At 33.0% G+C, this 13,069-nt stretch overlaps 1 protein-coding gene across 5 annotated transcripts in view; it reads right to left on the bottom strand.

Annotated features, from left to right (window-relative positions):
- The window catches only part of LOC114337269 (zinc finger protein 474-like), a 296,452-nt gene extending 284,705 nt beyond the window's left edge, over positions 1–11,747 (bottom strand). For 4 of the 5 annotated variants that reach the window (XR_007700087.1, XR_007700086.1, XM_050657987.1 and 1 more), the window contains exon 1: positions 11,595–11,747. The gene's annotated coding sequence lies outside the window, so the exon portion shown is untranslated. The remainder of the gene's footprint in view (positions 1–11,594) is intronic. The other variant, XM_050657989.1, reaches the window with a different exon arrangement.
- Between the last annotated feature and the right edge of the window lie 1,322 nt (positions 11,748–13,069).

Below are 13,069 nucleotides of genomic sequence, written 5' to 3'. Positions count from 1 at the left end.
TGCAGTCAAGGATTGCAACGAACGAAATGGCATAGATGCCCTAGCGGCAACTGCTAGCACAAGACTAAGTTTTCAATCCAATGGCATAAAAAACAACATAATGCTATTCTACATCCCACCAGACTGAAAGCAATGGGAACCTTCTCTGGTTACACCTCCGAGGCTTCTACAATTTGCAAACCATAACGGATGCTGAGACTAAGGAAGATGAGGGAATTTTACAATTTATAATTCACGTCCCATCTGCTCAGCGCGGTAAAGTTCCAACGAGAATGGTTCCCTTCGTACTCCAATCAGAGTAAACATGTAAATCAAAAATGAATAGCCATTTTCAATTTCGTTGCAAAACGAAAATACAGCCGCACCACATTCTAGTCCAATCAGAGAAACTTAGTCTTTTGCTAGCAGTTTCCGCTAGAGCATCTATGCCATTTCGTTCGTTGCAATCCGAGACTGCACGCCGGGGTTTGTTTTGGTTGGATCAGAGAGAGCATCATATGTGCCTCCTGATGAGAGACTAATAAGTTTCGGAACCTGTAGAGGAGCTTGCTGCACTCTCTGATTGGACTAGAATGTGGTGCGGCTGTATTTTCGTTTTGCAACGAAATTGAGAATGGTTATTCATTTTTTATTTACATGTTTACTCTGATTGGAGGACGAAGGGAACCATTCTCGTTGGAACTTTACCGCGCTGAGCAGATGGGACGTGAATTATAAATTGTAAAATTCCCTCATCTTCCTTAGTCTCAGCATCTGTTATAGCTTGCAAATTGTAGAAGCCTCGGAAGTATAACCAGAGAAGGTTCCCATTGTTTTCAGACTGGTGGGATGTAGAATAGCATTATGTTGTTTTATATGCCATTGGATTGAAAACTTCGTCTTCTGAATGTATTGGCTTCGGTGTATTTCTCTTTTAACTGCCAGGTAAATTCAGAGTAAATTTTGTACCGGGTCTTCTGGGCCAAAATATTTTTTTCATCATAATTACTCTATTCATGTTTGTTTTTAGCAAAAATCATAAAATCAGATTTGTTTTTTGGGTATTTTTGTAAAAATTGCTGTGTCCTCTTTTGGTGCATGCGGCCTGCGATTGTGAAATTGTTCCTAATGTCTAGTTGCAGGCCATGAGTACCATAGATGGACACTTAAGGTCAAATAGTCCGTTATCTTCGGGAAGGTCCTAAAAGAAAACCTGCAGCCATTGTCGAGTACAATAACGCAAAAGTATTTGTGAACATGTCAGATCAAAAGACAGCTTACTCAAACTGCTTACGAAAGTCTGTCAAATGATACAGAAAAGTGACATTTGAGATGATTACTGGTACTTCACTGTACAAAATTCAAAGAAAATGTGTGCATGCAACTTCTTCAAAGTAGTAATCTACTTCTTCCTGTACAAGTTGAAGCCAAACATGAACTTACTCAAAATGCTTTGAACAAAAGAGGCAGATGCACGATTTGTTACAAAAAAAACTCTGAACTCCATAGTCGAAATTATGCTATAAAAAATACAAAATGAATAACACGGGTATGCAACGGATGTGAAGACAGCCCTTTTATGTGCTTAGAATGTTTCTTTGCCAACCATGTTTTCACAAAAAAAATACCTAAAACATGTACAATAAAATTGACTCTCAGTACCTAATTTTCTAGTTAAAAAATACTACATTATTTACTTTTTATTATAATATGCTGTACTGCAATAAAAATAAAAAAAAGTTAATGTATAGTTAATTTTCATTTTATTATCCCTTATACCTTTAAAAATTAAAAAAATCCCAGGATATTTTTAAACGTTATAGTTCTACACCAGACTCAATGATATTCCCATTTAAATACACGAAAAATGTATACCAACCAAGGACACATGGCTGAAACGCTGATAAAACCTGTGTCCAATATATTACTCCAGGCTGTGGGTGAAAAATAGGTCGTTTTCAGGATATAATTCAGGAATTTTTGAAACCTATCAGGTGTTGTAAAGGACGATGACAGGAATAACTTATACTAAAATGTGACCAAAAATATTGTGAGCTTTTTTTTAATTGCGATTTTCATTTGTTAAATTTGCAATTTTTAAAGATTTTTAATTTTGCAGCTTAGGTTATTGATTTTAGAGAAAAACTTTTTAATAGAAAGTTGTAGTAAATTAAAAAACCTACAATTTGAGCTATAGTAAGTTTAATTTCGTTTATTGGTTATTGCAAAATAGCCTGCGAAAAATCCAAAATGGCCGTTTTTTACAATTGCGTTATTTATTGTACAAATAATTTTTTTTATTTTTTAAAGCTTTAAAATGAAGATCTTTCAATTCCAAACATAAAAAAAAAATTGTAAGGCCGGATTAACGAATTTGTTGCTTAGATATTATAAATTGTTTATCCCAAGAGGTCAAATGTCGAAGGCTATATCTTTTTGAAAAAAAATCGTATAGAGTCGGTGAAACATCCAATCTCCTTATAAATAGTTATGTTTTCATATTCTGATGTAAATAAATGCGTAAAACATTTTTAAACCTCTAATTTTTGGGTTTGAAAATAAGGGGGCAAATTTCGTTATAATCATTTAGAGCTGAAGCGGCCCTGTACATCCTATGAGTTTCTAACTTACAGATTATTGTTGCTGAAGACGAAACAAAGATTTATAAAAAAAATAAAAATGTTCTACAACCAACTGAAGCCGAGATAATTGTTTCTTTTTTCTTAAATCGTAGTGCCTTTATTTATAAAAATTAAGAAATTATTTTACAGTCATTGACTAAAGAAAGACTTATATTATCTTAAAATAAAAATTATATAAAATATAGTTATATTTAATTATCAAAAATTATTTTTAAAATCGGTGCTTTTGCGAGCGGCCGAATTTTGCAAATCGCCCGGGCCTCGATTTTTGACCCTTCGCTTCGTTATCGAACGTATTCGCTTCGTATCTGTTTAGTATACGTAGCGCATACGTTCGATAACGAAGCGAAGGGTCAAAAATCGACGCCCCGGCTCGCTTCAAATCCGCGCGCTCGGAAAATTTTTACGTAACCTGTATTAAATTTTGACCGAAAACAATTTAATAATATTACCATTATAATTTATCAGGAAAAACAAATACAGTGGCAAATAGACTGTATGTATATTATAATGGTAATATTATTAAATTGTTTTCGGTCGAAATTTAGTACAAGTTACGTAAAAATTTTCCGAGCGCGCGGATTTGAAGCGAGCCGGGCGATTTGCAAAATTCGGCCGCTCGCAAAAGCACCGATATTAAAAATAATTTTTAATAATTAAATATAACTATATTTTATAATAATTTTTATTTTAAGATAATATAAGTCTTTCTTTAGTCAATGACTGTAAAATAATTTCTTAATTGTTATAAATAAAGGCACTACGATTTAAGAAAAAAGAAACAATTATCTCTACTTCAGTTGGTTGTAGTAAATTTTTATCTTTTTATAAATCTTTGTTTCGTCTTCAGTAACAATAATCTGTAAGTTAGAAACTCATAGGATGTACAGAGCCGCTTCAGCTCGAAATGATTATAACGAAATTTGACCCCTTATTTTCAAACCCAACATTTAGCTCGGCTTCAGTTGGTCGTAGAAATTTTTAATTTTTTTTATAAATCTTCGTTTCGTCTTCAGCAACAATAATCTGTAAGTTAAAAACTCATAGGTTGTACAGGGCCGCTTCAGCTCTAAATGATTATAACGAAATTTGCCCCCTTATTTTCAAACCCAAAAATTAGAGGTTTAAAAATGTTTTACGCATTTATTTGCATCAGAATATGAAAATATGACTCTTTAGAAGGAGATTAGATGTTTCACCAACTCTCTACCATTTTTTTTCAAGAAGTTATAGCCTTCGACATTTGACCTCTTGGGATAAACAATTTATAATATCTAAGCAACAAATTCGTTAATCCGGCCTTAAATTTTTTTTATGTTTGGAATTGAAAGATCTTCATTTTAACGCTTTAAAATATAAAAAAAAATTATTTGTACAATAAATAACGCCATTGTAAAAAACGGCCATTTTGGACCTTTCGCAGGCTGTTTTGCAATAACCAATAAACGAAATTAAACTTACTATAGCTCAAATTGTAGGTTTTTTAATTTACTACAACTTTCTATTAAAATGTTTATCTCTAGAATCAATATCCTAAGCTGCAAAATTAAAAATCTTTAAAAATTGCAAATTGAACAAATGAAAATCGCAATAAAAAAAAAGCTCACAATATTTTTGGTCACAGTTTAGTATAAGTTATTCCTGGCATCGTCCTTTACAACACCTGATAGATTTCAAAAATTCCTGAATTATATCACGTTTTTTCACCCACAGCCTGGAGTATATGTACACATGGCAGAGAACTAAAATTGCCTGTGTCCATATCTGGTACACATGGCAGTTAAAGTGTTATGTTAAACGTGTCTACAAATTCTAATAAACAACACATTCAATAAAATTCTTGGTATGTAGCGAGGTTGATAACTTCCCATTATTACTATTTTGACGTGATTTGTATTATCCACAGGTCCAGATATTTTTTGAAACTGTGATATTTTCATTTTATTACGAATTGCAAATTCCAAGTATGCATTTTTGCTGAAACTTAATGGGTGGGTATTACCATATTACCGATGTCATATTGAAAGCAATTTAAACGAATATTTTATTGTCGTCTGCTGGGATAAAGGGAATACCACATGTTTTTAACTGGATCAAGTATTGGCTTCGCTAAATAATGTGGGAAAAAATCCGTTTTAGTTTTGCATAGTGCATAAATTATACCACTATTTAAAAAACGTGACCGTAAACATTCCAAAACTATAAAAGTATCAGTATGTAGAATTAAATTTATAAATATATTCTAAAATTATTAATAATAGATTAAAATTAATAGCTATTTGTATAACAAGGGAGGAAAGTGCTACTTTTCCTCCAGAGAATGAAGTTTACTGCCCGACGCGTAGCGGAGGGCAGTAATCATTCAAGGGAGGAAAAGGCACTTTATTCCCATGTTATACATATGGTTTTTCCACCTTCCTCAAATAACAAGTAATTTTTTCATTTTTACTTAATTTATTTATGTAACTAACTAACACAATTTATTAGAACTAAAACTAACAAGTAGGTACAATATAACTGCCAACTGTCAAATATAGGTCAAATTATTAATGTAAACATTGTTAAATCAAAATAACAATTTACTGTTTTTTACCATTCTGCTTACATAATAGAAAATACATATTGTACAGGGCGTCAATAAGTTATATTTCATGAATGAAATACCATGACGTCACTTTTACTTTTCCTCCCTAGGGAGGAAAAGTACAACTTTGCTCCCTACAATCAGGTCCGGAAAAGTATACTTTCGATAGAGGTAGGTGGAAATAGTTATTTTCCTAACAAGTGCAGAAAGTCATTCTTTTCCGCACGCGACTGCAGTTTGCCGAACGACGCGAAGCGGGAGTTCGGCAAGCAGTCGAGTGCGGAGAAGAGATTTTCTGCAAGAGTTAGGAACAATATTTTTTCTAGGAGTCTTTAAAAAGTTACCAAATCTTAATCAATTAATTTAATTAATATGAAAATACATACACAAATTAATTCTTTGACAAGGTTGTCAAAACCAAACTTTCAATATAATTAGTTAGCATGACGACGATCTTGGTTTCCATGACGATGATTTAAAACGACTGTTATTGTCTACCGATTTGACTTTCGAATATTATGTCAAAATAATTTTATTTCATCGAATTGTCGCGTTAATTTCATTAAAACAGGAACACAATAAGATATATTTGAAATAAATTAGTAAATAATATCTAAATATTAGTTTATTGCATGTATTATAATTACTTTAAGGCCATATTAACATATCTAAATTAACACGCGTGCGGAAAAGTAAAAACCGCGTGCGGAAAAGTAACACGCGTGCGGAAAAGTAACACGCGTGCGGAAAAGTGAAACTTTCTAAACTAAAATGCGTGCGCGAAAGTAGACATTTTTGCACGCTCGTAGAAAAAACATTTTTCAGAAGCTAATATGGAAGAAGGCCCAGGGCCGGACTGGTCCCAAAATGGCGCCAGCCTAATCTCTAAACGGACGCCGCCAGACTGCCAGACACCTCTTCTTAGCATAGGCGTAACCAGGGGATGGTTTTTGGGGTTATAACCCTCCTTTTGGATGTACTTTGAGCTCTATACGCTTAACACCATTATTATTCCATACCCCCAGAGACCTTCAAGTAGACGTAACCTCCCCCTTAGGATCATCCTGGTTACACCTCTGCTTCTTAGATTTTTAAATCAAACTTAAACCCATAAAAATTAATATTATTCCAGGACAGGAATTTCTCATTGTCCCTTATATTCTGTTATACTGTTTTGTACTCCCCGGATACACCAATGAATTTTCAAAAAGTGTTAGTAATTTTTAACTATTTTACAGACGAACCTACTCGTTCAAAAAATTTGAGAAAATCATAGTGATTCGTTATCAGTAACGCTCCCTATTTTTTTAAATGTTTTAGTGCGCTCCACAAAAAATACTATTAGGGCCGGTTGTTCGAACGCTAATCAACAATGATCACTATCAAATATTTAATTACTGTCAAAACTGTCAATGTCAACTTTGGTTGGGTTGCTAAAAACATAATTGATTACAATTCTGAGACTATAATCAATTAATATAACAATAATTATTAACATAATTGATAATAAATCTCATAATTTTAAAATAATAAAAATGTGTACCATTTTGCTTCGTATTCAATTCGTACTCATAATTTTAATTAATTATGTTTTCAGCAACCCAAACAAAGTTGACATTGACAGTTTGGTGACAGTAATTAAATATTTGATAATGATAATTGTTGATTAGCGTTCGAACAACCGGCCCTTAGTATTATAAAATTTATCCAAATAATGGCATAACCCAGACATCCAAAGTGAAAGTTATCCTCCAACACCAAATTGTTCTATATGGTCCACATAATGTTCAGAAAAAGTCACACCATTTTGAGCGTCGGGTTTATGGGGGAGAGGGGGGAAAAATCGGTAAATTCGTAGTTTTTTACGTTTTTCGTCAATATTTCTAAAACTATGCGGTTTAGCATGAACCACCTTCTATACAAAAATTTTCTACATTAAATTTGAAATTAAAAAGGACCCATGCATAATCCTTCTAAAATGAACGGTTCCAAAGTTACGGAGGTAGTATAGTGTAATTGGTCCAAAAAAACGCCTAACCCAGACATCCAAATTAAAAGTTTTCCTCCAACACCAAATTGTTCTATATGGTCTACATATTGTTCAGTAAAAAGTTACATCATTTTGAGCGTCCGGTTTGGGGGGAAATTGGAGAGAATTCGGTAAATTTGTAGTTTTTTTAAGTTTTTCGTTAATACTTCTAAAACTATGCTTTAGCGTAAACAATGTTCAATACAAAAATGTTCTACATAAAATTCAAAACAAAAAAGGTCCTTTACATAACTGTTATAAAATCAACGGTTCCAGACTTACAGAGGATGGAAAGTGGAGGTTTTGGATATTTTTATATTATTTGGGCAATTGAAGATGATTTTGGGTGGTGAGGTTGACGTTTCTTCAAGGGCTTACCATCGGCCACTGAAATAGCAAATTTGATTTACAAAGAAAATTCTTTCATCAGTAATAATATTATAAATTGCCCAAAACATATAAAAAGTATCGAAAACCTCCACTTTTCACCCTCCGTAACTCTGGAACCGTTGATTTTATAAAAATTACGTATTGGACCTTTTTTGTTTTAAACTTTATGTAAAAAATTTGAGTATAGAACGTAATTTACGCTAAAGTATAGTTTTAGAAATATTGACGAAAAACTTAAAACAACTACTAATTTACCGACTTCTTCCCCATCTCCCCCCCAAACCGGACGCTCAAATTGGTGTAACTTTTTACTGAACAATATGTGGACCATATAGAACAATTTTGTGTTGGAGGAAAACTTTTACTTTCGATGTCTGGGTTAGGCCTTTTTTGGACCAGTTATAATATACTATCTCCGTAACTTTGGAACCGTTCATTTTAGAAGTATTATGCATAGTGCCTTTTTATTTATAATTTTATGTAGAATATTTTTGTATAGAAGGTTGTTCATGCCAAACTGTAGAGTTATAGAAATATTGACGAAAAACATAAAAAACTACGAATTTACCGATTTCTCTCCCCTCTCCCCCCCCCAAACCCGACGCTCAAAATGGTGTGACTTTTTTCTGAACATTATGTGGACCATATAGAACAATTTGGTGTTGGAGGATATCTTTCACTTTCGATGTCTAAGTTTGGGCCTAGTTATACTATACTATATCGAAAATATGAGTATTTTATATTTATATTAGTCTGGGCAGATTATCGGAAAATAGTCCATTTTTGGGAAAAGTTATTTACCAGCAATTTTATTGTTGGAATCGAATCTTATGATTGCATATATTAATAATATAGGTATGCAAAGTCCGCAGATAGTGTTCTATTTTTTTATAAACAACTTCTTCTTCATGTGCCTTGTTCGTTGCGGACGTTGGCTATCATCATAGCAATTTTAATTTTGTTTGCGGCGTTCCTGAATAACTCGATCGATGTTAGTCCAAACCATTGGTGTAAGTTTTGAAGCCATGAATGTTTTCTTCTTCCGGGTTTGCGTTTGCTCTTTATTTTACCCTGTATTATCAGTTGGAGTACATATATGATATCTATCATGTCTCATAATATGACCGAGGTATTCAAGTTTCCATTTCTTAATCGCGAAAGAGATTTCTTTTAAAAATAAAATAAAAATTCCATTTTTATTCAGTTGCACTTCAGTTCAGTTTATTCAAGGCAAAACAATCTTATTTTTCAATTAGAATACGGAGCGCATTCCAGCCCTCTGAATCGACGATTTTCGACTCTTGTTAGAGTCTCATCGGAGAGAACGTAGGCCTCCTACTCCATACTCCAATTGACCAACACCGAGAGTTTATCCCCCACACCGCAACTGACGTGATTGTACTAGGTGACTAGCGTCATCTGGCAATTGAAAGATGAAGCAGTTTTCAATACTAATAGCAATATTAATAATATTTAAAAATATTAAAATATTACTAAAAGATCTTTAAATTGAAAACTTATTGGTCTATTTTCTTGGTAACACCTCCATGGCTTCTAAAATTTGCAATCCAGATGGATGCTGAAGCGAAGAAGACAAGAGGAATTCAAAAACTTACAATTCACGACCCCGTCTTTCAATTTCGTTTTTCACCGTTTTTCAATTTAAAAATCTTTTAGTAATATTTTAATATTTTTAAATGTTATTAATATTGCTATTAGGATTGAAAACTACTTCATCTTTCAATTGCCAGATGACGCTAGTCACCTAGTCCATTCACGTCAGTTGCGGTGTGGGGGATAAACTCTTGGTGTTGGTCAATTGGAGTATGGAGTAGCAGGTCTACGTTCTCTCCGATGAGCCTCCAACAAGAGTCGAAAATCATCGATTCAGAGGGCTGGACTGCGCTCCGTATTCTAATTGAAAAATAAGACTGTTTTGCCTTCGCATTGCAACTGAATAAAAATGGAATTTTTATTTTATCTTTATATTGGTCGCTATTTCTTTGAGTAACTAGGTCCATTTTCTGTTGGAATTTACCAGCTGAACAGACGGGGTCGTGAATTGTAAGTTTTTGAATTCCCTCTTGTCTTCTTCGCTTCAGCATCCATCTGGCTTGCAAATTTTAGAAGCCATGGAGGTGTTACCAAGAAAATGGACCAATAAGTTTTCAATTTAAAAATCTTTTAGTAATATTTTAATATTTTTAAATATTATTGATATTGCTATTAGGATTGAAAACTACTTCATCTTTCAGATTTATTTTTGTTTTTCCATATTTTGAAGATACGACGGTACACACACATTTCGAATGACTCCAGCTTCCTCATTACTGTTTCAGTTATGGTCAAGGCCTCTGCGCCATACAGCAAGACTGTAAATACATAGCATTTTAGCAGCCGTATTTTTAGTGGGAGAGATATGTTGCAACGGGTGAATTTATTTCTCATGTTGTTAAATGTTGCTCTGGTCTTTTCAATTCTAGATCGTATTTCGGTTGTTTGATCCCATTTCGAGTTGACGACTGTTCCAAGGTATATACGAGTCAATGTGTTGAATTATTTGGTTTTTTATTTTCAATTGTCTGGCAGGTTTTTGAGATTTGCTCACCAGCATCCATTTTGTTTTATTTATGTTGAGGTTTTATGAACAAATTAGCGCTACGAAATCGTGATTTTTTCAATTATTGCTCTGTAACTCAGAAAATTTTAACTTTATACCAAAACCACCCAAATAAAAATTAACTGTTATTTAATTATGAATAGAGATATTTTTTCCCGATGTACTTCGACGAAAGTTTTCCTCAGAAAATTCGGGTTTCCCTCCCAAAATCTTTAGTTTTCAACTAAAATTTTAGGTAAGTAATTATTTATTAATAATTGAATAACTTGGTGATATAAACTCATTTTTGGCATAGATTATACTTCCAGAAGCCGGTAGAAATTGAACGAGTAGTTTAGCAACAATTAAATTGTTAATTAACAATTGACGGTCACTATTGGACGGTCAAATTGGACTAGTTGAGCGCCCTCAGGAATATTTTAAAGTTATAAACAATTTTTTGGCATATAAACAAATATAATGTCTCATGAACAATATTTATTGAAAAGAGAAGAGGAACCAGTGTATTTTGTTTGTGATTGTAAAGTGACTGTGAAGTATATCTTGATTGACTGTCCAATAAAATAAGCAGTTGAAAGATTACATCACCATCTTCCAAAAACATTAAAAAAACTTCTAGGAGAACCTAAATACACAAATAACTTAGTAGAATTTCTAAAGTCTATAAGTTTTTTTAATAAAATTTAACACAGTACACAGTACCTACATTAATAAATATTATAACGTAATCTGTATAATGTAATTGATATTTTGAATCTGTTTATTTATGTTATGCCCTTCTTTATCATTTTATGTATTTTTTTTTCTTCTGTAGGTACTTTGTTATGCTAATAACAGTAATAACCCTTAGTGGTTGAAACAAAATAAAAAAAATTCTTAAGATATCTTTAAGATCAGAATCATTGCATTCGACATTACATACAGCGGAAATCTTATTGACGTCAGATTATGATTGTGTATTAGATATTATTTAACATATCAAACTAATTAAACAGTTCATGTAATATGACGATGCCTTTTTACACAGGAATAGGTACTACGTTTTTATTTAAATTTATTGTAGGTTTTACCAACATCTGTGTTTATATGTGATAAGATATGTAATTTATTTTAATATTAAATCAGTATTTTAATTATAAACATTGGATTTTCCGACTTCTACTAACACAAACCTAACCCAACTTTGGAAATACTTCAACATGCAATACACTTCGTTCATTGACACTCATAAAATCCCAGAAAAGTGAAACAAAGTTATAAGTTACCGACATTAGTTTTAACTCTAAGCAAAATTTAAATGTCTTATTTTGTTACATATATTAATTATAACCTTTTGAAAATGTTATTCACCTTGTGCGTCCAGGTCCGAAGTGCACGTCACACGGGAAACACTCAAAACAAACATAAAAGAGTTGAGGGCTAAAGTGTGCAGTTCAATACAAACATAAAACGATAAAACGTCGCAGAATAAAAGCCGGTGCAAGACTGGATTGGAAAATCAAGTAGGCCTGGTTGTCCATTTGAGGAAAGCCCACGCGCACTAGATCTTTTACCTGTGTTTTTTTTATATTGCGGTATTAGTCATATTGTCTCATATGTTAAAATGATCGAATATGGACAATACCGATCAGTTTAGCTAGGAGTTTCTGACCTCAATGATGCCCACAACAAGATACGAGGGACATCTTGGCATGTTGTTTAGTTCAAATGAATGTATTTAACTGTAAATTTTACTGTTAATTTAATAGGATTTATTTCATATCCTTCCTAATATTAAAATATATAAGCGATTATTGAGTGTTAAAGCGACAAAAGAGTTGTCATCCTGAATAATACATACTTCAGTAGAACTGAAATTACATGACTATTACAAAAATTAATATACATACCAAGTGTCTACTGAAACTAATTCAATTAGTTTTCAATTCAGTTAGAAAAGTTAATTTATACCCTTTTTACTACAAAAACACGCTTAGTTATTCAAGATTTCTGATGTCAGAGCAATGCCAAAACATTAGAATATGACTTTTCATCATCTTCTTGTAGTGCCTATCCGTTTCGGATGTTGGCGACCATCATGGCAATCTGCACTTTGCACACTGCTGCTCTGAAAAGATTTGTAGTGGTTATGTTGAACCACGTTCGTAGATTTCTCAGCCAGGAAATCCTTCGCCTTCCTGGTCCTCGCTTTCCCTCTACTTTTCCCTGCAAGACCAGTTGCAGCAGTCCATATCTCTCACTGTTCCTCATGATGTGACCGAGGTATTCGATTTTGGCTGTTTTTATTTTGATTAACAGCTCTTTTTCTTTTTTCATTCTCAGCAAAACACCCTCATTAGTAATGTTGTCGGTATAAGATATCTTCAGGATTCGACGATAAAGCCACATCTCACTTTTCATCATGGCCATGTTTATTGTAGAGTGAGTAGCTAGGCTAGTTACTTGTCAGAGATATTTTTCTTCATTTTTATTTCTTCCCATTCTTGCTTGGATGCCGTCTAGCCATCGTTTTTGTGGCCTTCCTCTACTACAACCAGTGGCGTGCTGGCCATATAAATGAATCGGTGCAATCACCGAGAGGCTGCGGCCTCTTGAGGCCGGCCAAATAAGATTTTTTCCCAAAACATTTTAGATGTAACAAACATTTTTTTTTTAATTTCTAATCGAATGATATTAAGAAAATATATCAAAAACATTTTGTTTTTTTAATGTCACTTATATCTTTAGAAACAAGAAACATATACGGTTTTATTCTTTAACATGTGTTTTAACTGAAACAAAAATTTGAAACACCCTGTAGGAAGGAAAACGTACAAAGGTGGGTA

The sequence above is a fragment of the Diabrotica virgifera genome, chromosome 8 (genome assembly GCF_917563875.1).
Source record: "Diabrotica virgifera virgifera chromosome 8, PGI_DIABVI_V3a".
In the NCBI taxonomy this organism is placed as follows: Eukaryota; Metazoa; Arthropoda; class Insecta; order Coleoptera; family Chrysomelidae; genus Diabrotica; species Diabrotica virgifera.
Note: the sequence above shows the minus strand (reverse complement) of the source record. Positions and strands in the feature narration are given on the sequence as shown.